Source organism: Anastrepha obliqua, chromosome 2, assembly GCF_027943255.1.
Source record: "Anastrepha obliqua isolate idAnaObli1 chromosome 2, idAnaObli1_1.0, whole genome shotgun sequence".
Classification (NCBI taxonomy): Eukaryota; Metazoa; Arthropoda; class Insecta; order Diptera; family Tephritidae; genus Anastrepha; species Anastrepha obliqua.
Genome location: NC_072893.1, coordinates 125,265,272 through 125,292,287, shown reverse-complemented (window position 1 = coordinate 125,292,287; position 27,016 = coordinate 125,265,272). Strand labels below are relative to the sequence as shown.

The window sequence follows — 27,016 nt, the reverse complement described above, 5'->3', positions numbered from 1 at the left end:
AGAGAGAGAAAAGAGAAAAATGCATTAGAGTGGGAAATTCAGATTTATGAAAAAATATTTCTATTAAAAATATTAGAGCAAGTAAGTGATGAAGAAAATAATAAAGGAAAAGATGACTTAAGTGTGAATGTGGGTATGTAAATAAATTTAAAAAAATATGAAAATTTTAAGACTTCAACTAAATTAATTGTTTAAGCATCAAGTGGAATGAGAAGAAATTATTGTAATCGAAAATTCGTAAAATTTTAACGAAGGAAAAAAATGTAAAGCATTATTTTTACCAAAAAATTATATAATTAAAAAAAAAAAAAAACAAAAAAGAATGTGCTCATAAACAATCAGAGCTCCTTATTTAAGAAAAGAAACTGCGATTTTTCAGCAAGAAATATATATATATGTATATATAATTGGCGCGTACATCCCCTTTTTGGGTGTTTGGCCGAGCTCCTCCTCCTATTTGTGGTGTGCGTCTTGATGTTGTTCCACAAATGGAGGGACCTACAGTTTCAAGCCAACTCCGAACGGCAGATATTTTTATGAGGAGCTTTTTCATGGCAGAAATACACTCGGAGGTTTGCCATTGCCTGCCGAGGGGCGACCGCTATTAGAAAAATGTTTTTCTTAATTTTGGTGTTTCCTCGAGATTCGAACCAACTGTGAATTCCAAACGGTAGTCACGCACCAACCCATTCGGCTACGACGGCCTCAGCAAGAAATAGTCTCATAAAAATAAAAGTCTATTCAAAAAATTCATAGCAGTTATATGCAACGTCATATCGGCCAATTTTCGATATTTTAAAAATGATTAATGTTCGCCATTGGCTGATACCACGTTGCACATTTTTAAGCCTGCTGGTTCTATAAAGATGTAAAACTTTTGAGGTAGAGCCTTAATTTATTAGGCTTTCGTTCGATGCTTCTATTCATATCACAAATTTTTGGCTATGCATTACGTTTTTGAATATCCCAAGAAAACTGCTCATACTACAGGGTGGCGCACGAATCGTGCTACAAAAACAAAACGTAATAACTTTTTTCTGTGTGAGTAATCGGCTTTTTTTTTTTATTTTGCAGATTAGTATTTAGATTTACAAAAAATGGAGGCTTGGGATACCGAAAAGAGGATTTGGATAGTGCAGCGGTATCATGCTTTGCAGTCCATCATTTCCGTCCAAAGGGAATTTAGGCGGGAGTTTGGCGGCACTCCCCCGAGCAGATGGACCATTATGAGGCTGGTGAACATGTTTGCTGAATCTGGAAGCATCGCACGCAGACCGTACCATCGAGATCCCCATGTTCGGGTCGAAGCCACAATCGCGGCTGTAGCATCGTCAATTCAGGCAAATCCAAGAGTTTCGACTCGTAACTTGGCGGCGCAAATTGGAGTTAGCAGACGGTCATTGCAGCGGATAGTCCATGATGACTTAAACTTGTTTCCGTACAAAGTTCAAATCACAAGCAAATTAAACCCTCTGGATTTGCCTATTCGCCTGGAATTTTGCCAAAAAATTATTGAAATGGCCGAAGAAGACAACAACTTCATAAATTGCTTGTTTATGTCTGATGAGGCCCATTTTGATCTAAACGGCAATGTAAACAAGCAAAATTGCCGTATATGGAGTCAATCAAATCCGCAAATACTCCATGAGATGGAACTGCACCCAGAACGAGTCACAGTGTGGTGCGCAGTTTCATCAAGGTGCATTGTCGGGCCATACTTCTTCGAAGAAAACGGTGTAACAGCGACTGTAAATGGGGACCGTTATTTAAACATGTTGAAGGAGTTTTTTTATCCAGAACTGCGACGAAGACGTATCCCTTTTAACAGCATTTGGTTCCAGCAAGATGGAGCAACTGCACATATAGCCAGACCGGTTATGGAGGAGCTCCAACGAAAATTTAGAAATAAATTGATATCCAGAAATTCCACTTTCCGCTGGCCCCCAAGGTCACCTGACCTTACTGCACCAGATTTTTTTTTTATGGGGTTATCTCAAACAAGAGGTGTATAAAGCAAAACCAAGTAATTTGACTGAATTGAAGCAGTCCATCACAACAATAATTGAGGCGATCCCGACTTCAACCCTTCAGTGCGCAATGAACAATTTTCTCATCAGGTGTCGCATATGCGTGAATGAGCATGGAGGTCATTTACGTTCTATTATTTTCAAAACTAATTAGTTACATAAAATAAAATTGAATTATCTATACAATAAAAAAACAAAAAGTTAAATACATTGATTAGAAAAAAAGTTATTACGTTTTGTTTTTGTAGCACGATTCGTGCGCCACCCTGTATAAATTCAAAAATACCTCTGAAGCCCTTCATCTGCAAAATCAATCTGCATCAAATTGCAAGCCACAGTTAGATCAATTGAAGTGGAGTATCGATGTCGGATATCAATCATAATAATAAATTTCTCAAAGGTTAGAGACTCAGCAAAGTGGGGTCTTTTTCTTTCTTCAATTACATACAAGCCAGCGAAAGAGAGAGAAATAAAAAAAATGATTGAAAGCGAATTTGAGTTCATTTCTTAGAGCTGAAAGTGGATCTGCCACTGATCCTTACAGGAACCAATATTATGAAATTACATTATATTTATGCCGCTTAGAGTTATTTATGCCTTAGACGTAATAGGCAGGTTCAGACAATCATTCGTATTAATTTATTACTTCTTACGAAGTATGTACAATAAAAGGAGAAAAAATTCAATCAAAAGAAAATTATTAGTTTTTAGTGAAGTCATTCACTTACTTTTGTAATATCAAAAGTTACCACCCACCGTCAAAAAATATAGACTACAAATTCAACTTAGAAATATGAATAATACAAAATTGCCCAAATGCCGACAGCTGAGTGACTTGTTTACCAAACAATCATTAGAGTAATTATCGAAAAAAAGAGCAATATCAGTGTCGTTATCTGCCACATTTTTCTGCGCTCGCAAAAATAACTTTTCTCATTCCTACTGCCCAGAAACCAATACCATTGAGGGTAGTTAGATATATTTGCGAGTTAATACCAATTGACAACTGCAATGAATTGGCAATTATTTATACCCAATATGTGGCCAAAAATACAAGACAGTGCTCGCATTCTCAATTCACAGGCATTCCCATAAATAATCGCACGTACGTTCAAATGCATTACACATACATAAATAAGTATTTAGTATTAGATTCCTGTGTAGCACAAACAAAAGTGGCGGCGAACACAAAATATTGCATGCGATGTCAGTTTGTGCACCTACAAATACAAATACATATATGCATACGCTGTAGCTGGTGTTGTTGTTTTAGCGTCATGTTAACACTTGGCTGCCAAAATCATTTTAGTACTGCCTAAATCGTCAGTTGGCTTAAAATTATGGTTAAATATATTTGTTTTAGTTCGGCCAACTGAAAGTGAGTAGATAACTTAGTTAAGTGCTAACTGTCCATGTGATGGGGCTACGAGGTGGCAGCGGTGGTTTGTAGTTGGGCTAACTAAATTTGCTTACAGTGGGATGGAGGTTTGTTAAGTGTCTGGGAGAGCGGGCCGCGTGCTCCTGTACCTCAAATTTTAAACCCATTTATCTTGAAACAACTTTTATCGACCTGCTGTTGTCAAAAAAAAAAAAAAAACTATTCAACCGAGTCGTCTGAAATTTCAATATCTTCTTCACAACATCAATGGCTATTGCCCGTACTAGAATCATATTATTATTTCAATTATTTCGTATTTTTTTGATTAAAAAACTGAAACGAGTCAACTTCAGCACCATTCTTAAAATTATTAAAATTAAAAAAAAATTTTTTTTTTTCATTTTTGTATGTAAAAGAAATTAAATAAAAAGCCTAAACAATTTAAATATCGTATTTAATTTTTTTTATTGTAAAAAAAATGCCTGAAAATACCCTCAATTTTCGAGCTCTAGACCCCTTAAACAGCCACAGAATGTTAAAAAACTATCTAAAATATAATTTTTGCAAAACGCACAACGATGGTTTCAACGTTTTCGTTCTGGTGCAAAGGTGATCGAAGATGCGCCACGGTCCGGAAGGCCTGTCGTCGAAAATTGCGAATTGATCGAAAGAGACCGGCATAGTAGCAGCCGTAGCATCGGCCAAGAGCTGAGCATGAGTCATCAAACCGTTATAAACCATTTGAAGAAGCTTGGATTCAAAAAGAAGCTCGATGTATGGGTGCCACACGACTTGACGCAAAAAACCATTTTTGCCCGTATGGATGCATGCGAATCGCTTCTAAATCGCAACAAAATCGACCCGTTTTTGAAGCGGATGGTGACTGGCGATGAAAAGTGGGTCACTTACGACAACGTGAAGCGCAAACGGTCGTGGTCGAAAAGCGGTGAAGCTGCCCAGACGGTGGCCAAGCCTGGATTGACGGCCAGGAAGGTTCTTCTGTGTGTTTGGTGGGATTGGCAGGGAATCATCCACTATGAGCTGCTCCCGTATCGCCAAACGCTCAATTCGGACCTGTACTGCCAACAACTGGACCGCTTGAATGCAGCACTCGTGCAGAAGAGGCCATCTTTTATCAACAGAGGCCGAATTGTCTTCCATCAGGACAACGCCAGGCCACACACATTTTTGGTGACGCGCCAGAAGCTCCTGGAGCTCGGATAGGAGGTTCTTTTGCATCCACCGTATAGTCCGGATCTCGCACGAAGTGATTACCACCTATTTCTGTCCATGGCGAACGAGCTTGGTAGTCGGAAGTTGTCCACAAGAGAGTCCTGTGAAAATTGGCTCACCGAGTTTTTTGACAATAGGGAAGCGAGCTTCTATAAGAGGGGCATTGTGAAGTTGGCATCTCGTTGGGAACTCGTCATCGAACAAAACGGCGCATATTTGACTTAAATCGCATTATTATAACCAATTTTATGAACAATTGAAAATTCAATAAAAATACCGCAAGACTTTTTTGCCAACCTTATATTTAGAATCTATAATTAAATGAATAAAATAGATAATTAATATAAATACTATTATTTAAAATTCTGCGTTGATTTAGGAGAATTAAAAAAACACAAAAAACAAAATCTTATAGGTTAAAAAGAAAAGTGTAAAAAAGGTGTGAAATATGAAGGACATTAATGTGTTAGCTATTTATTTTGAAAATTTTTTTATTTTGTTTAATACAGTTCATACTACAACAAAAACTATGTAAAGCAAAATTTCGAACTTCGTAAAGAATTTGTAAAATTCGACAAATTTTCCTCAAAACTTCAAACTTCTTACTAAGAATTTCTGGAAAAATTTCATGTATGTAGAAGTGCAGCCCATTGATAGTAAAATGTAAGTTTCAAGTGGTTTGAAAATCGCGTCGATTTTTGACAATTTTTGCTGCTGGTGGGGATGTGTAGTTTCATGCATATAAAAAATGTGGAGTAGGCGCTAAATGGAGAAAATGCACAAGGCTGCGACCGAAAAAAAGTTCTCAAAAATCAGTGCGATTTGGTAGTTACTTGAAACTTGCACTTGGTATAGCAAAATTCAATTATCTATTAAACTGCATACGTGAAATTTTTTTCCAGGAATTCTGAGTACAAATTTTGATATTTTCAGGCAAGCTTGTGAAACTCTAAAATTCAATGAGCTATAAAATTGCTCACTTTAAATTTCTTCAGAAATTCCAAGTAAAGAGACTGCAATTTTCGAAAGTTTGGCCGATTCTTCCAAATGTTGTACGAAGTTTGAAAATTTATTTTATGTGGTTTTTGTTGTAGTGTGAACGTGCTTTTGTAAAATAATTATAGATATGTGGTGTACATTTTCCTTTGACATTGACTGTATGCAAAAGGTAATTAATAACACTGGATCACAAATTTCAACTTTTTTTCTGCCCCAGAGACGCCGTTATGAAATTCCTATGTAAAATCACCGTCTGATTCCGAAAATCAAGGTTATTTTTTATTCTATGGTAACGTTTTTGAGATATTTACGAATTACCGTTATTTCAAAAAAACAAAAAATTGGGCCCACTTAATCATATATATCTCGAAAACGAATTGAGCGATTCCAAAACCGTTTAAAGCTTTTAAAAGGTAATAAAATTTCCTATAAACTGTGTGTAAAACACTTTTTGCTAGGCCCTGCAGATTCAAAGATAACGAACTATCATAACGGATTTTTTAAATTTTTTTAGTAAAAATATAAAAAAATTTGTACTTTGAGAGAAAGGATCTCGAAAACTTTTTACTTTTTCGTGTATTTTTTGTTTTTACTCTAAGCTCTGTTTTATTACAAAAAAAATAAACTTTGATTAAACAAAATCGATGAACTAATACAAAAGTTACAAGCATTCAAGTAAATATATCCATATAGTAAAACTTAAGTACCCTACAAATAGTAGCATATGTACATATGATTCTGTCATATGTACATATGATTCTTAAACTATCTATTTAGGCGACATATGAAATTTATTACACCAATGAAGAGGAGGGAACCAACTTGCCATTCAACGGACTGCTATATTTGTACTACAAAAGTATTTGGGGTTGGAAAGTCAAGAAAAGTAACCTATGCGAGCGTATCTACAGTGTCATTACCAGAACTAAATTCAACGGAAGCTACATTGCCAGAATCAAATTTAACTTTAGTTTCGGCTCCAGTTTCATTGTCAACAGCAGTATCTGATTACGCGGCATCATGTTGTACTGAATTGCAAACGGAAAACGAAAGAAACCCTTTGTCACAAGCACAACTCAATGATTGGATAAGGGATTTGGAATTGTCAAAAGAAAAGGCCAAACTACACGCCTCTCGTATGCAACAATTTAAATTTGTTTCATCCGGTGTTAAGGTAACATATTATATGACTCGTCACGAACAATTCTCCCAGTACTATACGAAGAAGGACAGTGTTTGTTATTGCAAAAACATTGCTGGTCTATTTAAACAGTTTGGTGAACCATATGATTCAAAAGAGTGGCGATTGTTCATAGACGGCAATTAATTAAGTTTAAAGGCCGTATTATTGCATATTGGCAACCAAAAGCCATCTATCCCGATCGCGCATGCAGTAAATGCGAAGGAAACATATGAGACAATGCAAAAATTGCTTGAATTAATTAAATACGAAGAACATGATTGAAAAATATGTACCGATCTAAAAGTCGTTGGAAAGCTATGTGGTCTACAACCTGGATACACAAAATACTGTTGCTTTCTATGCAAATGAGATAGCCGAGCACGTCAAGACCACTACATCATAAAGGATTGGCCAGAACGAATCGCGTTTCAAGTTGGGGTGGATAACATAAAATACTCATACTCCGCTCCACATCAAGATCGGCCTTATCAAAAACTTTGTCAAGGCTTTGGACAAAGAAGGCGAAGCTTTTCATTATTTGAAAACAATCTTTCCACAGATTTCAGAAGCAAAAATAAAGGAAGGGATTTTTGTGGGGCCGCAAATAAGGAAAATAATGGTCAATACCCATTTCAAAGAACTATTGTCACCAGTGGAGGCAGCGGCGTGGGACTCTTTTGAAAAGGTCGTTACTTCTTTTTTAGGCAAACACAAAAGTCCTTCGAGCTGATAGAGAACGATTTAATCAAAAACAATGCGGAAATGGGTAAATAAAAAACACATATAAGACCGTTATATATACAATATATATATATATGTATATAAGACCGTTTTCTCAGTTAACTTTAAAACTAAACAAAAAATGTTAAAGCAAATTTTTAAATTTACATGAGAATATATAGCTCTTAATCTAAATTTATTGCCCTGCTCCGAACAAACAAGAACGACCAAAATTTGTTCTGAATTGGAAGATTAACCCAGCCTAAGAAAATTATATGCTAATGTGTCACTTACGTATTTATCTAATTCCTTTTTTAATTTTCTTTCAGGAGTAAATATGTCTTTAAAAATTCATTTTATGCACTCCCATTTAAATTTTTTCCCGCAAAATCTTGGCGACGAAAGTGACGAGCATGGCGATAGGTTTCACCAGCAAATGAAAATGATTGAAAGTCGGTATCAAGGATTCTGGGATGTCGCTATGATGGGTGACTACTGTTGGTTTCTCATAAGAGAAACCGATCCTTATATAAATAAGCGTCAAAACAAGACACATAACTTTTTCAATTATAAAATAAGATCATAGAGTTAAGACAGAATACATACAGTACATATGCTATTATTTGTAGGATACTTAAGTTTTACTATATGGATATATTTACTTGAATGCTTGTAACTTTTGTATTAGTTCATCGATTTTGTTTAATCAAAGTTTATTTTTTTTGTAATAAAACAGAGCTTAGAGTGAAAACAAAAAATACACGAAAAAGTAAAAAGTTTTCTCTCAAAGTACAATTTTTTTTATATTTTTACTAAAAAAATTTAAAAAATCCGTTATGATAGTTCGTTATCTTTGAATCTGCAGGGCCTAGCAAAAAGTGTTTTACACACAGTTTATAGGAAATTTTATTACCTTTTAAAAGCTTTAAACGGTTTTGGAATCGCTCAATTCGTTTTCGAGATATATATGATTAAGTGGGCCCAATTTTTTGTTTTTTTGAAATAACGGTAATTCGTAAATATCTCAAAAACGTTACCATAGAATAAAAAATAACCTTGATTTTCGGAATCAGACGGTGATTTTACATAGGAATTTCATAACGGCGTCTCTGGTGCATTTTGGCTGTAAACCAGTGTAATTAGTATAAAATTAAGAATTTAAGAAAAAATTTGAAAAATTGTGAGATAAAAATTTGAAATATATGAAAAAAATAAGAACTATTTATAAGTAATTTTTGTAGCTAAAAATTTATTTAATATAAAAATTATATGCCTACTTAAGAATCTGTGATAAACAACTCAGACAACTTTTTATAATCAAAATAATCACATGAACTCAATCAAGTAATTCTAAAATATTGCAAAGCACCGTCTGTTTACAATATTTCCTCTTCAAATAATCTATTCATACATTTTTGTTCACCACCAATCCTCGTTCGGCGCACTGTGCGCCACCAACTACCCACAAACGCTACTCCAACTGCCTCAATTCCGTCATGAGTAAGTAACGCAAAAGTGGCAAGCCACTAGGCGTTCATTTAAAACCGCTTTCAAGTCTAATTGGACTAGGTTTCAGATTTTCCCCCACCCATCCGCTTTGCCGCTGAAGGTGCCACATTTCTATACATACATACATGCATAAGTGTATGCATATAAAAATATGTGTGCATGAATGTGTCAGTATTTTACGATAATCTCACAGGGCGCCAATCATTTTATTATTATTATTATTGTACGATTTTAACATTTCAACATTTCGAGCTTACAATTTGTTATTATTGGCACTGTTCTTGTTGCTGCTGTTGCTGTTGCTGTTGCTATTGCAGTAGCTGATCAATGAGTGATTTTTACCAGCCCCACATACACCCGTAAGTAGTTTTTTATGCCATCATTTAAATGACAATTATTAGCGTTTATTACCTGACTGAATGTCAGTGTGCATGCCGCTCGGCTCGTTGTTGTTTTTATAGCCGTAGTTATTATTGCATTAATTGCCGCAACTGACTCTAACAGCATTGAATCCAGCGTCATTAACAAATAATAGACGATAACAACAACGGTTATTGAAATGAAATTGAAATATTTATGTTTGTGACAGTGTTGCCATATTTGTGATTTTTAAATGCACACACACACGCACACTCATACACGCACACACGCTGGCCTGAAGAATGTGAGGCGATTGAATGATTGAATGAATGTGGTTAATGATGTTGTAAAACTATGAAAAAAGTAGCAAAATAATTTTATTATTATTTAAAAGGTAAAAAGTATGGAGTTGTGTATTTTCAAATTAAAATTGACATTAAAAATGTGGTAATAAAATTAAAAAAAAAACGACCAAAAAAAATTGAGATAAGGCTGCACGTATGCGATATAATCAGAATAACTTTGATTGTCGATGAATTGAATGCATAAGGAACAAAAGAGAAAAGATTATTAGTTGATTATTGCCTAGGCAATAGAGCGAGAGCGGATGAGGTAATGAGAAGAGGTAGAGAAGCAGAACAAGAGCGTTCCCAATGTAGGCGGTTTCACGTTTTTAGAATTACCCAGCTTTATATCCGGCTAAGGACTGTGCTGCAGATGACATTTCTGCAATAATTAAAGGCAACCACGAAAGGACCATAAAGGACTTAATGCAGGATGCCTGGAAGTGGTGTAGAAAAGAGGGATTGTCAATAAACCCTTCCAAAACCACTATTATCCTATTTACCAGGAAAAGGGTTTTAAATATATCCACCCTGGGAATAAATGGAATAGACGTACCTCTGAAGGAAGAGGTTAAATATTTAGGAATTATCTTGGATAAAAAACTCCCTTGGCAGGCTCACCTCAACTCAGTAACAAAAAAGGCAACGAAAAACCTTTGGACAACAAAACAACTCTTGGGTAAATGCTGCGGTCTGAACCTTAAAATGACCTCCTGGATCTATACCCAAATGATAAGACCATTGTACTATATGGCGATTTGGTATGGTGGGTTAAAACAAATCAAACTACTGCTATATCAAAACTGTGTAAACTACAAAGGCTGGCGTGCCTAAGCATAACAGAGACCATGACAAGTACCACAACTGCAGGCTTGGCAGCGCTTTTAAATTTACCACCGCTACATTTAGCACAAGAGGAAGGAAGCGCTTTCTTTTCATATGAAAGAAAAACTTAAACCAGGAGCTCTTACTGGACACCTCAATATTTTGAACAGGTTATCTTTCCGTCTAGGGAAGAGTGGAACACTAACCCAACATGGATAAATGATGACTCACAAAAATGGTACACAGATGGTTTCAAAACGCTTCAAGGAGTAGGAGTAGGAATAGTGGGGCCAAGAGCACACAAATCTCTAACTCTAAGTACAGATACCACAATTTTGCATGCGGAGCTCTTCGCCATAATGGAAACAGTGGAAATTATATCCAAAAGAGGGTTCCAGAAAGAAAAAATTAAAATACTTTCGAACAACCAATCGGTTCTCAAAGCCTTGAATAGCTTCACATTCAAGTCAAAAGTCCTAATAGAGTGTAACAATGCACTCAACAAACTGGCCACTCATAATCAGGTCTCACTGATTGGGGTATCAGGACATGAGGGTCACGAAGGAAACTATAAGGTAGACTTTTATGCCAGAAAAGGGGCAAAAGGGCTATTTATTGGGCCAACCCCATTTTTCGACTTTAACAAAAATAATATAAATAAAACACGAAACTAAAAAATGGACCCAAACTAAAATCAGGGAACACTGCAACGGCACACGCGGCCTTAATCACTCCAAAGAGTTTTTGAACTTCAATGCCAACAGAACAAAATCTGCTCTAACCCTAGATAAAAAGGGCCTCATATTACTCTGTGGAGCACTTACAGGTCACTTTGCCTGTAATAAACACTTTAACACAATAGGATTATCTAGCACAAGATTATGCAAGTTCTGCTGTGATGAAGAGGAGTCTATGGAACACGAACTGTGAGGTATTAGGCCACAGGAGCTCGTACCTACTAGAGAAGGAAGACCTCGAATTGCCCCCTCCCAAGGAGCTGGTTCGATTCCTCGGTATAGTAATTATAACTAAGTATAATAAGGGCGCACAATAGATCAATCTGGTCGCAGTGCATAAAGGCCTTAGCCTAACCCGTACAACCATTATCATTACCAAGGACTGTGATTTCAGCTGCTCTTCCTCCAAACATTTATAGGGAATGTTTCGCCTGAATAATAACATCAAGAGTAACTAGGTGTTTCCAAAAAATCCTCGGCGATCATTGAACTTTATATCATCAGCGTTTCCTTTAACTCCCATTGTAGCAGCATAGAGAAGGAAATTGGAAATATAAAACGCGAAATTTCAATTTTAAAAATTGTAAATAGTCTTTGCCTCTCTGAGGTCTATCCCGCAAAATGTATGTTTTTTCTTTAGTTTTCGGCAAGAAAAGATAAAAAATTGTTATCTTCACAGCATAGAGCTTTTTTCGCTTAACACTGCAGACAATGAAGCATCGCATAAGATAATCCAGGAATGTGGCAGTGCTGCTTCTCTCTCGTATGAAAATATGATGCCCCAGAAGTATTTCCCGTCCCCCTTTCAGCGATGTTATATTTTCTTAATAAATAAAAAGAAGCACAAACACCTCAGCCTCGATCTCACACACACCTGAACTAAATGGCAATTAGAACCCAAAACATGATGCTGGCACTGATGAAAGGGTGGGGCTTAGGCCAAACAAACAAGCAAATAACAAACAGCAGTCAACTTTAACAACAAAGGTTAATCATCAGTCTGATCGATTTGTCTTAATTTGCAAAGCGTTTTTACTTATTTGTGTACACTAACATTTCGTGTTTGGAGCGCACCGTTTTTGGTAAGACGTGTCGCGTACGTTGTGGTTATTGAAATTGTTGTTCTTGGTGTTATTATTGTTGTATGTACAACCTCACGCTCCATGTGACTGTGTGCGGTTGTTGGCGCCTTGTTTGGCATTTGATTTCAATAAATCACCAGGCAAATTAGAACCAGCAACGGTCGTGGCATCCACAATACCGTCGTCGGCGTCACCGTCACCATCACCATCACCATCACCATCATCGCCATCGTCGAGACCGCCCAACACTCAGCACGCTTGTTAATCATACACGAAACGAGTTATCCGGACAGACAAATGCAGAAAGAACAGATACAGAATACCAGGCAGGCACACATACACGTACAAACTCACTGAGGATGCTGTATTCCAGCCCAGCTCATTCAATGGATGCGTCGTCGCCGAGTCGAGGCGGCGGCGACGGCGAAGAGTGTAGTGGTGTCTGGGATGAAATGAGACTCATCAACATGTTGTATGCACAAGCATAACTGGCTAACTACCTACAATAACGATAACAACAGGCAACTAACTAGTGTTGTATGTACTTCAGCTTATGAGCAATCGGTAGTTGTGGCTAAAGCAAACAAGCTCTCGAACTCGATTGCGATTGCTGCTCGAGTAGGTGTTTGTTTGTACGCCGCACGCCTGGCGCCAACAAACCATCAACGAAATCGCGCGCGCAACGGCTAACCAGCAATTATCCTGACGTTCGGTGCTCTGCAAGGCTATACTTTGCCATGGATTTCGGACTTTAGTTCTCAGGCTAATAAATAAATGCCCCCAACCACACGCTGACCGTGTTTATGTTCACTGGTAGTTAGCTCTCGTCCAGGAGGCGCACATATGAAGTCATAATCGGTTTTAGCAAGACAGTGGGCCACATTTATGGTAAGTTTTGAGCGAGCTGGAGTGAATCTAAAGAAAAGTACAGAGTAGAGTGGAGTGAGCAAACTACGGAAACTCGTACAAACTAAGAAGTCAGAAGACGACTTAAAGAGGTGATTTATGCTTTAGGTGCTTACGATTTATTATATAGACAGAACAATTAGATGATTTGAATTAACCAGAGTCGCACACTTAGGCCGAATTTCATTTTAAATATCTTATTTCTGTCGATCGTAGAATCTTTTACTATCTTACATCAACCTATTTGTTCAAAGGTTGCAGAAAATCGCAGTACATTTTTTCTCAAATAGCGATTTGCGTTTCAAGAATGCGCACCCTTGCATTCTTCGATCTTCGTTCTCTTGTCCACAAAAGAGTCGCCAACTAAAAATGCCTTGATCTTTTCCATTTAGTCTATCCAGCGCTGGGCAGATATTTTATTCGCATACCAACTCACCAATGACAGCTCATGGAACATTATGAGCGTTGCCGGTCGTATGTATATATTTCTTTTCAGACTAAATAAGGGTCTAAATAGCTTTTGAGTATGAGTTCGTGAGCCTAAGAGGAAGTCTTCGTAAAGTTCAGACATTACATCTTCCGCTGCAATCGTATTTTGTACTTCTTTATGCAACTTTTGGATGCCAACTCTCTCTTCACTCTCCATGGCTCGTTTTCCATGATTATTTTTCAAACCAACTGTATCCAGCAGAGCTACCAAATCTTCATTTAGCGGAAAATGTCACAGTCTTCGTGAAATCAAAATATTGACACACAGATTTCTTTTTCTAACTTCTTTTGAGTTTATAATCGTTGAAGCATCGTTCCGCGAGCACTTCACGACGTGCAGCGGCGGATTCTGCCATTATTAAGATTCTTTGTTCGATTTTTTCATTAAAGGCCCTCTTAGGTAAAAAAATAGAGGAAAAATTTAACTCCAGCCGCTCTAGTTTATTCCAATTGATTTCATCATCATTGTTGGCGTGACGGTCCGGGTTGAACCTTGGACTCCCCCAATAACTTCGACCAAGAATCTCGATCGCGATCCAGACATCCTCCATTTTTCAGTCTAAATATCTTAGCGTCGTTGTTAACTGCTTTTCCTTAGGCGACTCCTTTTATAAGTCCCACATAGCTTACTATTGTAGATCTTTGTAGATCTTTTTTTACAATTTCGTTTGAGTCCATCCTCAGAATATGGCCAGCACACTTAAGACGCTGAAGCTTGATGTAGTCGGCGATGCGGAAGTCGTTAAGCTCAGCTAGGCTTTCATCGTTGTAAAGTAGGCGATAATTGGCGTGATCTATCCGCACCGGTCCAAAAATGTGCCGTAGCAGCAAATATAGGTATTAAGCAGTTTTTTCTTTCTTTTTCCAATTAAACTATGTCGAGGTAGGTCCACTCACTTATCAGCCAAAGCGGTTTTCCGACGATACTTGGTTAAGGTCAGAGAAAGCTAAGGTGCAAACAGTATGAATTCACTCCAGGGGCGAGTCTGAGTTATATCGCTTTGACTCTATCAAAAACTCTTCTGAAATTCGTTCTTTCAGAACTCATCAAGCTATGATGGAGACCCTTAAGACGTAGAAAATGTTCAAATATGTCAAAGATCCCTACAGACTCTTCGACAATGCAGCGTCAAACTGTGCAGAGCACCGGAACGGAGTACTTTTTTGGAAAGAGAGGCAACAGACGAGTGCGTGAGGGAATCGTATGAGACAGAACTGAAATAGAAGCATACCATCCCTGCCCAGTTTCCTGTTTTCGCAAGTTGAGAAGAAGACTAGACTAGCAACTAGTAGAACTAAGCTGAAGACTTACAGAGTGTCGCCTTTGCATTGGTGAAAACTTGGTATTCGTTCAAAAATAGCATGCAAATTTCTGTAGCTCTCTAATATACGGTTTCTCATGGGCATACTCAACCTTTGGCTAAACAACGGCCAGATTTTAAAGCATGCACAACGATTTATGTTGAGGCTGCAGAGATTTAAGTGGAACTAGCCTCCACTCAGCACTTTGAGTGTCACGCACTTCGAAGAAGGCACTTGAGTTTTCTAGGAAACCCTTTTTAAGACGTCCATTCCGCATTTCCAGAGCGAATGCCTTGCACTTCAAAGAAGGCGCTTGAGATTTATAAGAAACCAGTTTTTTGTGGAGCCGAAGAGTTTCAACACAATCTCGTTGAAGTCCGAAATGGATACCTCAAGGCCAAGTGCCAGTTTGAAGACATTTTTGTACAGAAGGGTGCCAATATTTCCTGTTCCCCATAGTGGGAATCTGTGGGCATCGAGTGAATTTTTTTTAAACAGGCCGTTAAACCTCAACCGATCAAATCTTCTCTGTTATATTGCCTTGAATGGCGCACTGTGCCTTAGGGCAGCCGAACTCAGTCAACAGTGTTTTTTTATATTTTTTTTATATTTTATTTATTTGCAATAACCTGTGAAATTCTACTCGCCCCGCCCATATTCAAGCATACCCGATTTCACTACCGTTAAACTATTAACTGCAAAGCAAGAAGAGAATATAAAAAATTGCTAACTGCTGAAAACAAACAATAAGCCATAAATGTCTATGCATTATTTGGGCGAATCGCTGTTGTGGCTAGTCCATCATCGCAGTTTTGCTATACTGTGGTATCTGGCGGGGGGGAAATGGCCAAGGAACACGTAATCCAATAATTAGCAGCAAATAGGAGCTGCAGTGGCGGACAAGGTGACTCAATTGAAGCTACGCAGCGCAAGGCGGAACAGATTAACTACTAGTCAGTCCGTCAATGCAACACAATAAGCCATCCAGCCAGTGTGTTTGTTGGTAGCGCAAATTTATTGTATTTTCATATATATTTTTTGTTTCGTTTTACTTCACTTTATTAACTTCTTTGAAATATCTGCCGGACCGCCCGCATTCACGCGCACTGGCGAAGACACATCGTCGTCCTGTACTACTTCAACAGCCAGGAATGCCGGTTTCACACGCTCAGCTCAGCTAGCATGGCGGTCTGTGGCGTCCTCAAGTGTACCTGTCTCGCCTTAATAACTTAACGCTTTCTCTAAATAATGTCATCGCCAGCGTTGACGCGCGCGCGTGCAAATGAAGTGATATGTATGGAGAGTATACACACACACATACTCAAATATTTATGCAAGTGTGTGTGTGTGTGTGCACATTTTAAAGATCCTCAGCACAAGCAATTAAACTTGTCTTCCTACCTTTTTGGTTTTATTGATAATTTTTGCCTTGCTGCTGCAGAAATGTTAATTAGTCAGCAGGCGAACACCCGCTCGCGTTTGGCTTTAGCGCTATTTGCAGGTTTTTTTTTACTTTCTGCTATAATATTTTTCTGTTGCCACACTAGTCGCATTGGCATTTGTGGCTGTGTTGCTACACGTTCGAGCTCTTGTTCTTCCATGTTGTTTGGTGTTCGCACACAACCTTTTAAATGCTACCAAGCGCGCCGCGATCTTCATGTGGAGCAGTGCAGCGCAGCCCAGCAGCAGCGACATCTTCGCAAGCAACTCACTAAACTTCGTGTAGCGCTTAATGAATGTGCGATTAAGTGGCTGATAAAAATTACATGCAATAAAGAATTGTTTCGTATTGATGAAGCATAAATGACAACATTCAATATTTGTAGTGTGTGGTTTCATATATACATTTTTGTTGTTTTATTTTTTGATTTTTTTATATATAAAAAAAATTAACACGGCTTGGCTGGGCATGGGAATATTGTGAACGCCATGTGAGACACAAAATTGCATCGTCGTGAATAGATAAAGCGGTCACGGTGGCGAAGGAATTACACGAGCTGAAAATGGAGTGGCAAAGATACGAGGGTCGTTTGAAGAGTTCATACAAAAATAAAAGCTGCTGAATTGTTTGGGGTAAATCTTTTTTATTTTTCGACTTAGCATCCTTTTAGGCTTCTACGTTTCCCCCAACGCAGTTCTAATTTCTTGATCGCTTCCAAATAATAGGAAAGTCTAAAAAATAGCCACTCGTTTCTGCTATCATCTCCTCGTTTGAATAAAATCTTCAAATTGGGCGAAAAATAGTAATTTGAGGTATCGGAGGGAGCCAAGCCTGGAGAATAGGGGGGATCCGAAAGCCTTTTAAAAAATATGCTCTGATTTTTGGTAAAATATTCGAGCATCATTTTCTCGGCCCGTGCTATCCAATTTAGCTTACATTATATGCCGCTTTGTTCAATATTTTTTGTAAAGTTTTGAGGCAATTGCATTCTATTCTGCAATTGAAAAAACCCTAGTCACTACTGATAAAAGGAACGTCTAACTCTTTTTCATAGACCGCTCGAAAGTTTTGCAAATACTTGAAAAGGTGATAGTCGCTTGGTATCAACAGATCTGTGTATATTTCGGGATTATAGTGGACTCTCTGAACTTCAAGTGTATCGTTAGAATTGTGTGCGGCCTGTTGTTAACGTAATGGAACACAATACTCTCCCGATTCGTTATTAATGGCCTCTTTTGGCAAATCGCCGACTTGAGTTCGAGTTTGGCGAACGTTTGGACCAGCTCACTGCAATTTAATCACAACCTTTTTCGACGGTTATCCTCGTATGTAGCTATTTTTTATCACCAGCTACTATCCGCTTCAAAAATTGGTCGACTTTGCTCCGTTACGGTAGAGAATTTGCAGGTCGGTGCAGAAACGGTCCCAAAGCTTTTGCGGTGTCAACTCCTGCAGCATTCAGAATTGGGCGTCTTTCAAACTATTTTTATGCAAATCGGTACAGAAAATTTTCTGACTAGTATTCAATTATTTTACCAATGGAAAACCCACTAATGTGGCGCGATAAGTTATATGATTTCATAGACATTTTTGATTATTCGCCTAATAGAGTGCATCTCAGGGAAGCAAGACAAGTCCATAAATAGCACACATTTTTGTGTCGTCCTGCTCTGAAGTACTGAACAAGTACTGAAGAATTCTCCATTATTTTATCTTTATTTTGCAATGCTGCAACACCCAACTGGCTCCATGAAGTCCAAGGAGGACTTTTTTGTAGCGTAATTAATCTTTAATTCCTTCTGTGGTGGAAGTTTTTTGTGGTGTAATATAATCTTTAAACGTCGTGCAATAGAACTCGATCTGATGTATATGTCTTGAGATATGGCTCACTAAAGAAACCGCCACTTGAGCTGCATTCCCAGCTACTATTTCAAAACATTTGGAACAGCCCTACAACAGAGATACTGGTTAGTCTGTTCAGGCCAAAAGCAGAAACCCGAATGCAACTAGAGACCTTAAGTAGTAGTTTATAGAAAACAAGCCAACAAAATTATGGAAAAATAAATTTCTTTCCTAAAATCTATACAATCAGAAGCGACAAGAGCTAGCAAACCACAGAAGCAGAAAATTTCTAGAGTTGGTGAGCTCGAAAGCCCCAACCATAAAAGGCTTAGCGCCATCACCCGATAGTTTAGTGACTACTGTGATGCAGGCAGGCAACAAAATGGCGCACACTATGACCAACAGAAAGGCGCTCGGCCCACACTTGTGGGTCTGCGCAGCCTGTAAGAAAATGCCAAAGACATTAAACGCCACACGGCGTAGGTAAGAACGGCGTGGCGTCGTCTTTCGCGCGCTGTGATGATGCCAGTGACGCTACCACTGACGCGTCGTAACAATGGCGTGCTAGATCATCACACACACACACGCATACGCCTTATCCAAGACTTTGCCAATTCAGCAAAGACGCAGCAAACCAGCCAGTCAGCCAACAAGCCATGAGGCGTCCAAGTGCCTAAGACGCCCGGTGTGGCCTAAGCTGCTAAATGCTAGTACTAGTGCAGCGTGCCGGCACAGTGTGGTGGCAAACGCGCGTGTGGGGTCCATGGTTCGTGGTGTAAGCTTGCAATTGTTACTTTTTTGCTGTTGTTATTGTTGCTTTCTTACATATATGAACCACTCTAGCGCTACAATGGCGTTGTTGGCTGTATGGCGTTACGTGACTCGCCGCCACGACGAATAAAGTGATCAACTGACTGGCAAAGGCAAAAAAATGAAAAAAAACACAACATAACAACAAAAAATGAATAAAACTAAAAGTGAATGGGTGGTGACGTTGATGTGGCGAGAGTCATGAATGCAGAAACGTATGCGCGCTACGAAGGTATAGAAAGGACAGGCATAGATAGACAGGCGTGCAGGCAAGTCTGTGGCGTGGTTGGTTGGCTGGCTGGCTGGTTCATTGGTTCGTTGCATGGCTGAGGAAGCTGAGGCGCATAACTTTAAGTTGACTAGGCGAGGCTATAAATTTATCAAATCAATTGCATGTTTTTTTTTGTAATTTTTGCTATGCTTCTTGTAGTTGTTGCATTGAGTGTTTTTGTACTGTTTTTTTTTCGGTTTTTCTGTCAAGTGTTGTTGTTGTTTTTTTTTATCGACTGTCCACAGCATGAATGCGGCGCTTTTTAAATCCCAACGCCTGTGACTAAAATGTCGAAGTTGTGTTGAGTACTTTTTTATTATTTTTTTTTTTTTTGGTTTTTTGTTTTCCCATTTTGTTGTTTTTTTTTTTTATTTTTGCTGCTGGTTTGTCTGACCATCTCGACGGACAGAAAAAATTATGGTAATTAAAAACAGCGAAACCCCAATGAGCTTGAAAAATATATGTATATAAAAGTGTTTTTGATTACGAATTTTTACTTGTCACTTTTGGGATTGTCTGATCGCTTCATGGCAACTCAGGCCACAGCAGTGGTGGGGAACCAACGCGGTGGCGCGTCGACAGGAGTAGTCGATTGATATGAGCGCTGTAAAATTGTCGTGCACGCTGTGCGGTCTTACAACAACCACAACAACAATCAACTACCTACAACAACAACAACAACAACATTATAAGTCATAATCAGCCAACAACCAACAGTCAAGTCAACAGCGTCTAAACGGATTCAGGCAGCCAAATCTCATATTTATGCGCTTACTTAGAGTCTACCATAAAGGCAGCAACTACACCGGTCGCTGCCACTAGCCGCAGACACATAAGTACCTACATACTTACACAGGTACATGTATGCGTTTGTTTGTCGCCTGTTGTCCCATTCGATTCGTTTCATTTCATAGGCATAAAGCAATTAAAGTAACGATACTTTAGTGGTTCGCCGTTCATGCGTTGCGTTTGCTGTTGTCAGCCAACCTTTTCGAAGCGCTTGTAGCTGCAAGATACAGCTATTAACGAATCAAATCAATATTTTATGTGCCCGCCGCATTCGAGGAGGCTGTGTGACTAAATTGAGTGTGGTGCGCTACATACGGGCAGGCATATTTATTGGCATATATTATTTCTTTGTATTAAGGTATTAAAGCTAATAAATGCGTCGACAACACCATCAGCGGCGGCACTGGTCGATGGAGATAATGCGCGCATTAAGTTTGGGTGGTCTGTAAAGCTGCTGTGCTAGCGGGAGAATTTTTTTGTTTGAATATTCAAGGTAGCTGAGGTCGGTGAAATGGTTGAAGTACCAGTCTGGCCCTCCCCAAGTAGCACTCAAGTGCCATTTTGAAACGATTTTGAGACCTCCAAAGGGAATATAACTACAGCTAAACAGAGCTGTTGATGGAGAGAGTGCTGGAATTTAGGTTGGCGCACTGCCACAGGCTGTCGACGAAAGGAGCTCCCATTGTCCTTATTCGTCTAGCAGCCAATCCCGGACATTTACAGGGAAAGTGCTTGACAGACTCTTCTCTGAAACGTCCATTTTACGGCTTCTGCAATGAGGTAAATGGTAAATGGTAAACCTGATCGTCCAATGATGGCTAAACACAGCTACTAGTTTGGAAATTGAATGGCACGGAGTCCCCAAGACTTTCTGCGACTAACGTGTTTTCGAAATAGCACATGAAGAAATGGAACTCCATCTGTGCTGCGTCTGTTTGCGGAGAAATAAGGCGAGCATTTCCCATCTAACAACAATCAAAAGGATGCCGATGTCTGAGTAGGAGACCTCCGACACCAATTCAGTCGAACCCTTTCTGGCAATCTCATCTGCAATTTGGTATTACAAGAGTTCACCAGTTTGGTTCTGCACCATGGCGTTATCACTGCCTTGATCGCAGCATTCTGCGTGCCTACGGGATCGCAAAATTTTTGGTTTGAGAAGCAGAAGTTTGGTATTCGGTAGTTCAAAATAAATATAATAATATAATATATAAATATAATATATTATAATTTGGCTGTTTTAGAAAAAAAACCTGCTCCGACTCACGATTCTATCTTGGAACCGTCAGTAAGGACATAGGTACCAGCAGCGACACAGATTTTCCTCTCGTTCCAATCCTGCCTACATGAAAGATTGCCCTGGCACGACGATAAAACTCCAGTTGGCGGATAGAGAGATCTGTATGAACTTCAGAGAAATGCGGTGTTAACTATCTGAAAATGCTACTATGTCCCTTGAGTATTCAATTCAAGCACACAGAAAACTGAGGTTGTGGGAAATGAGTAAATATTTGTTGTAAAAACCTGGTCCTTTGGACACCAAAACTTGGATATTACACAAAGCTGACTTAACTTGGTACCGCCATCTAATGGGGCTTAACACGTACCTCCATCTAACCGGCGCTTGTTGAGTCGGCCCAAAGCTCACATTTTCGGTTGTGAAATGAAATTATAGAGCTTTGACACTAAGTGTCAAGTTCGCTAAAGTGTTTTCCGTAAATATGTAAGAAATTTGCAAAGGTTTGTCTCCGGTGATCGTCATCGGAGTAGGGAACTCTCATCCGAAGCGCTATTTTTGGTTTAAGTGGGGGTTTTGTTTTACAAGGCGGATCCGAAACCTAGAACGCAATCAGACTTCCTGCCTCGGTTCGCTTTCTCGCAAACGCGTGTTCGACAGCTACCCGGAGGACACTTGAGTAAGGTTCAGAAGTTGAAAGCTGCTTGAAGCGTACGCAAACGAATCTTCTGGGTAATTCCCAGGTAAATGGCGAACAAAGACTAGCCCCACAAACGTGGTCTTCTACCATCCGCGAGGTATTCCTAGTTCTATTCCATCCTTAGGCAAATCAAATGCAGAAAGTGACGATGGATAGGTCACATGTTGAGAAAACCTCCAGATAGCATCACGAGAATGGCACTCGACTAGAACCCGCAAGGGAGCAGAGGTCGCAGTCCACCAAAAAACACTTGGAGAAGGTCGATGTTGCTCGAACTAGCAGATGTCGACGTTTCATGGGGCGGTACAAAAACAACAGCACAGGACTGTGTACGATGGAAGAGTCTTGTGCTCTATGCTGTTAGTATTGCCATCGATTTGTGAAGCATCTGTATAGACGCAGGTAGTTTCCACTCTTCTAAGAGCACTTAAGAGTGTAAAGCTTAGAAATGCAATGGTCAGACTTGCGATTTTATGTAAATTACACCTGTCCAGTAGGCTTTGGAGCTCGTTCCCACGACAGCCGGTTATACGTTACCGGAATAACCCGGATTTATACCCGACAAAGAACTGTCAGTTTTCCACAAATATTTATGAGGAATGTTCAAGCTGCTACAACAACAACAAAAACAACAATAACTCTGGAAATTCGGCTACTAGATTCCAAGTATTGTGGCTTCTACTCCATCACTTTTTTGTATCTACCGAAAATAAATTCAGTAGATCGCTTTCATTGCAGTGTTGCAAATCTCAATGGCTCTGACAATTGAAGAGAGTCTTTGGGCTCTCTGTGATAGCCTAAATTGAAAACGAAGCAGAGAAAGCCGAAAAATCTTCTTCGTCAACTGCGTTTTAAGATGTCGCAAGTGTGTGAGGTTTTAAAAAGGCTTAGCCACTATAAATTGAATAAAACTGTGCAATTTGTGAAATTAAATAAAATCATGGAAATAATCACAATAACAATCACAATAACAAAAGTATCGCGATTTGCAACCAATGCCCACACTTTACACGACTGCCACGTCAGACAACCGTCCAAAAAGTATTTTGCCCAATAGAACTGAAATGGATTAAGTGCCAGAAAAGGAGTTAGCCTACAATTTCAAGTGACTAAAATAAGTGAGAGACTTCATTGATCAAAAGTAAGCAGAAATCAATACGCATAGCGAACCTCGAGCAGCGCCTTGGCAGCCTTCATGCCACAACAGAAAGTTATTAAATACCTTTCATAAAGTAACAAGCATTAAATATTCGCTTAAAGACATAAGAACAAACTAAATCAGTTCGAAAGGCGATGGCGGGATGGATAAAATAGCGGGGTAGAATAATCTTCTCAGAATAACTCTGATCTGCCGTGCATACCTACCGAAAAAGATGGAGCCGCAAAGCGGTATCAAACACGCTGAAGAGCACCTATTTATTAGCGGCGGCGAGGCTTAGCCAACCTCACATATTTGGCTGCGACCATAAGCGCCTACGCCAATTCTGCGAAGACGACAACTACGCCACGCAGACGAGCATGACAATTGTCGGAACAATGCGACTGAGTTGCAGCAATTTGCAACGGATAGTTCAATTAAATCGAAAGAATTTGCAACAAATAAAACCGCTAAGCCATTGCAATGCTATAACTCACCGCGCGGCACAGAGTAACACAGCAGACGCACAGTACAAAAAGGCATTTAAAAAGGCGCCGCAGAGCCAGCTAACTGAACTGCGACTAGCTGCAACAGCAGGCAATAAGCTGCAAGCACAAATGTGGCACGCAATGATGTAGAGCGCGCGCGCGCGCGCTCCCCGCTGAACATCACACGCCACAAGGAGCAAGCGCGCTGATGTGATCGATTTGTAGATGCGCATTCACTGATGCGCTAGTGTCATTTGTAGCCGCGTCAATGCAGATAAATGTGCGGCACAAACATCAAGCCAACGGCCGCTGCCAAAGCATACGCTATCGGCCGAAAGGTTGTGCGCTGTTTTTTGTGCCGCGCCATGTGGTAAATGCGGCAATTGAACATGAAGTAATCAACACGTTGGCCGTAATTGTGTTGTTGCAAACAACAAAAACAAAAACAAAGCCAAAAGAGCAAACAAAAAAGACAACTACGAAAAAAGGCAAGCAACAGCAAAAGACGTGCAACGTTGCAACAAAGTCATGTACGATGCGTTGTAAAAATGTTGTTGCGCGCCCCAAATGAAGTTGAAACATTCAAGTGGCAGCGACAAGCCGTTGATGTGTTGCAACAATGCGCGAAGCAGGAGAAATTTTTAAAGCGAAAAAGTTGCGCGGTCGCAGCAGTAAAATGCGTGCGCCTCTGACCATTTTTGGTAAGGCCACAATAAGCACAACAAATGTGGCAACAACAACAGCCACAAACACAAAATGTACAGCAGCCAACAACAAGCAAGCAGCCAGCCAGCCAGTCAAGTAGCGCGTAACTGTTAAGCGCTGCAGCTGCAGCTGCAGTGAGACGGTGGGGCAAGCCGCTGGCTGATGTTGATGATGTTGTTGCCGCCGCGGCGCTGTAATTTATTGTAATGACAACATGCTGTACAATCGCGAGTAGCCAAGGTAGTGCGTGCATGGAGCGCGGCAAGTGTGGCGCACCTTGGGGGCAATTTAATGGATTTGGGTTAAGCTTAATACCAAAAAGTGGCTACGGCAAGCAGCAGAAGAAGAAGAAGAAGAAGCAGATAAAAGCAACAAAAACAACAATAAAGCAAAGTACCAGTGACGCTCATGCGGCCGCCGCAAATCGTCAATATTACCGTGTTGCAAGCATGACAATTACGCGGCTACGTGTGACTATGTCAACTATTACACAAACAACAACCACACGAGTATAATACAAATAATAAATATCCATCATGGAGCAGCGTAGCATATGTTGGCTATGTAACGAAAATGCTTTGAATGCGCCAAATGCTTGTTGCATGTTCTGTGGCATATTTGGTTAGAGCGCAGCAATTTGGCACAAAGAATTAAAACAGCAAATGTTGCAAATCAATAAATGCGATAATATAAGATTTACAGCGTATTAATTAAGACATTGGTAGTGAGTGGAATGTTGGGGAGATCCTGCCAGCGACATAGATGGAGAGCGAAATAGAAATGGAGGTGGCAAGTAGTGGTAGATGCAGAAGTGGAAGCGGAGGCAGAAGTAGAGACAAAGGAAGCACAGGCACAAAAGGCAGCCGAGGCACAGGAAAGAGAAGAGTGAGCCGCAGATGTTTAGCCAACCGCAATGATGTTGCAACACAGTCATGTAAACGGCACAAAAATTCGGTCCCAATGGAGTTCCCACTCCATCATGCGCGCATGCGTAAATGAGCCGCAATTATTTGCTTATAAGCTCATTGTAGGCATAATTTGTTTACAATCCACAAACGGATTCTGAAATTTGTAATCATGCCAAAGTCAAACGACGGCACGCAAACCAATCGGCACCTCCGCACGAGGAAAGTGGGATAATTGGCCGGATAATACCTGGAACTGAGTAGCACGGCAGCTCTTTTCCCGGAAGATGGGCTGCGGATCGATGCATTGATTGCTTCTATTCTACTTCTGCAAGTAATAGTGGGTTCGAATATTTTTCGTCATATAAAAGCCCTGCAACTCAAATGTCAACAGCCAGTGATGTTATAAGTCATGGACGATGCGGTTTAGGAAATTTTCGAGTGGTTAATTGTGACAGCGGCAGGCGCATTTAGTTGAAGATTATAAGCGAGCAGACGAGGTCACGTATCGTCCGATTAGATGAGGATCGGCCAGAAATTGCGTACATCTGAGGCACGGCCGTTTGGTTTCATAAAGGACGGTAATGAGCTACTTGAACGCTGATCTTGGGACCTGATGCATATCAACTCGCACTGTCAATCTTCCAACTTGGATCCCTCTAGCGGTGAAACTGTTAACCACAACCAGAGACGGGATACCTCACAAAGTGGGAAACCCCAGTGAAAGGAAAGGGAACAATAGAAGTGGGTGATCTGGCGCTAATAGAGGGGACTGCTCCTAAGACTGGCCATCTTTTATCAGCACTCATTGTCGCCAATCTCTACGAATGATGATGATGTTGAAGACACGGCGGGATACTTGGTTCGATTCGATGGTGTCATCAGCGGTTACACGTCTACTAAGCTGGTAAGTTCGAATTTAAAAAACTTGAATGCGTCTCTAAAATATGCCAGGAAACTCTCTTTCATAACACTCACTGCAATTAGGTACAGAGCTCGGCTTACCAACTATGAAAGTAGCTAAACACGATCTTCCGAAACCCCTAACAACTAAAATCTCAAGTACGGGACACGTAAGTTTTGCAACAGAAACGAGCACTGGAGCGGACTTAGCAAGCAAGCAGAAAAAGTTCTACAGCAACGCAAAACAGCTTTAAAGATTAAACAGACTCTGCAAAATAGAGCTACCCCTGCTGGCTATGAAGTGCGCGAGAATTGGAAGCGGAAGCTCGAGACTATTGTGAAAGGTAGATAAAGGAAACTTCTCACATATCGCACACTTTACGGCTATGCATCCCGACCTCGTCAACAGCATCGAAGAAGAGGCTGCGAAGAGCCAGCTAAACGACATTTTATCGTGCCACTCATCATTGTCATTGTTTCCGTGAATCCCTAGCCGGGCATGCGACACCAACACCAACATCTACGCGGCATCTCGTCCGATTACTGGATAACGCCTTCACCTGCTGCCACCTTAAACCGAGTTGTGACGTCTCGCGATCCACAGTTCTTTTTCAGGTTTCCTTTGGCCTGTCAGGCGCTCTTCTTCTCCCGGTGAGTGGGTTTCATTTCACCATGACACACATCTGAATGAGT

The 27,016-nt window shown here is 39.9% G+C and overlaps 1 protein-coding gene across 1 annotated transcript in view; it reads right to left on the bottom strand.

Annotated features, from left to right (window-relative positions):
* The window catches only part of LOC129238409 (optomotor-blind protein), a 69,798-nt gene that overhangs the window by 32,240 nt on the left and 10,542 nt on the right, over positions 1–27,016 (bottom strand). The window lies entirely within an intron of this gene.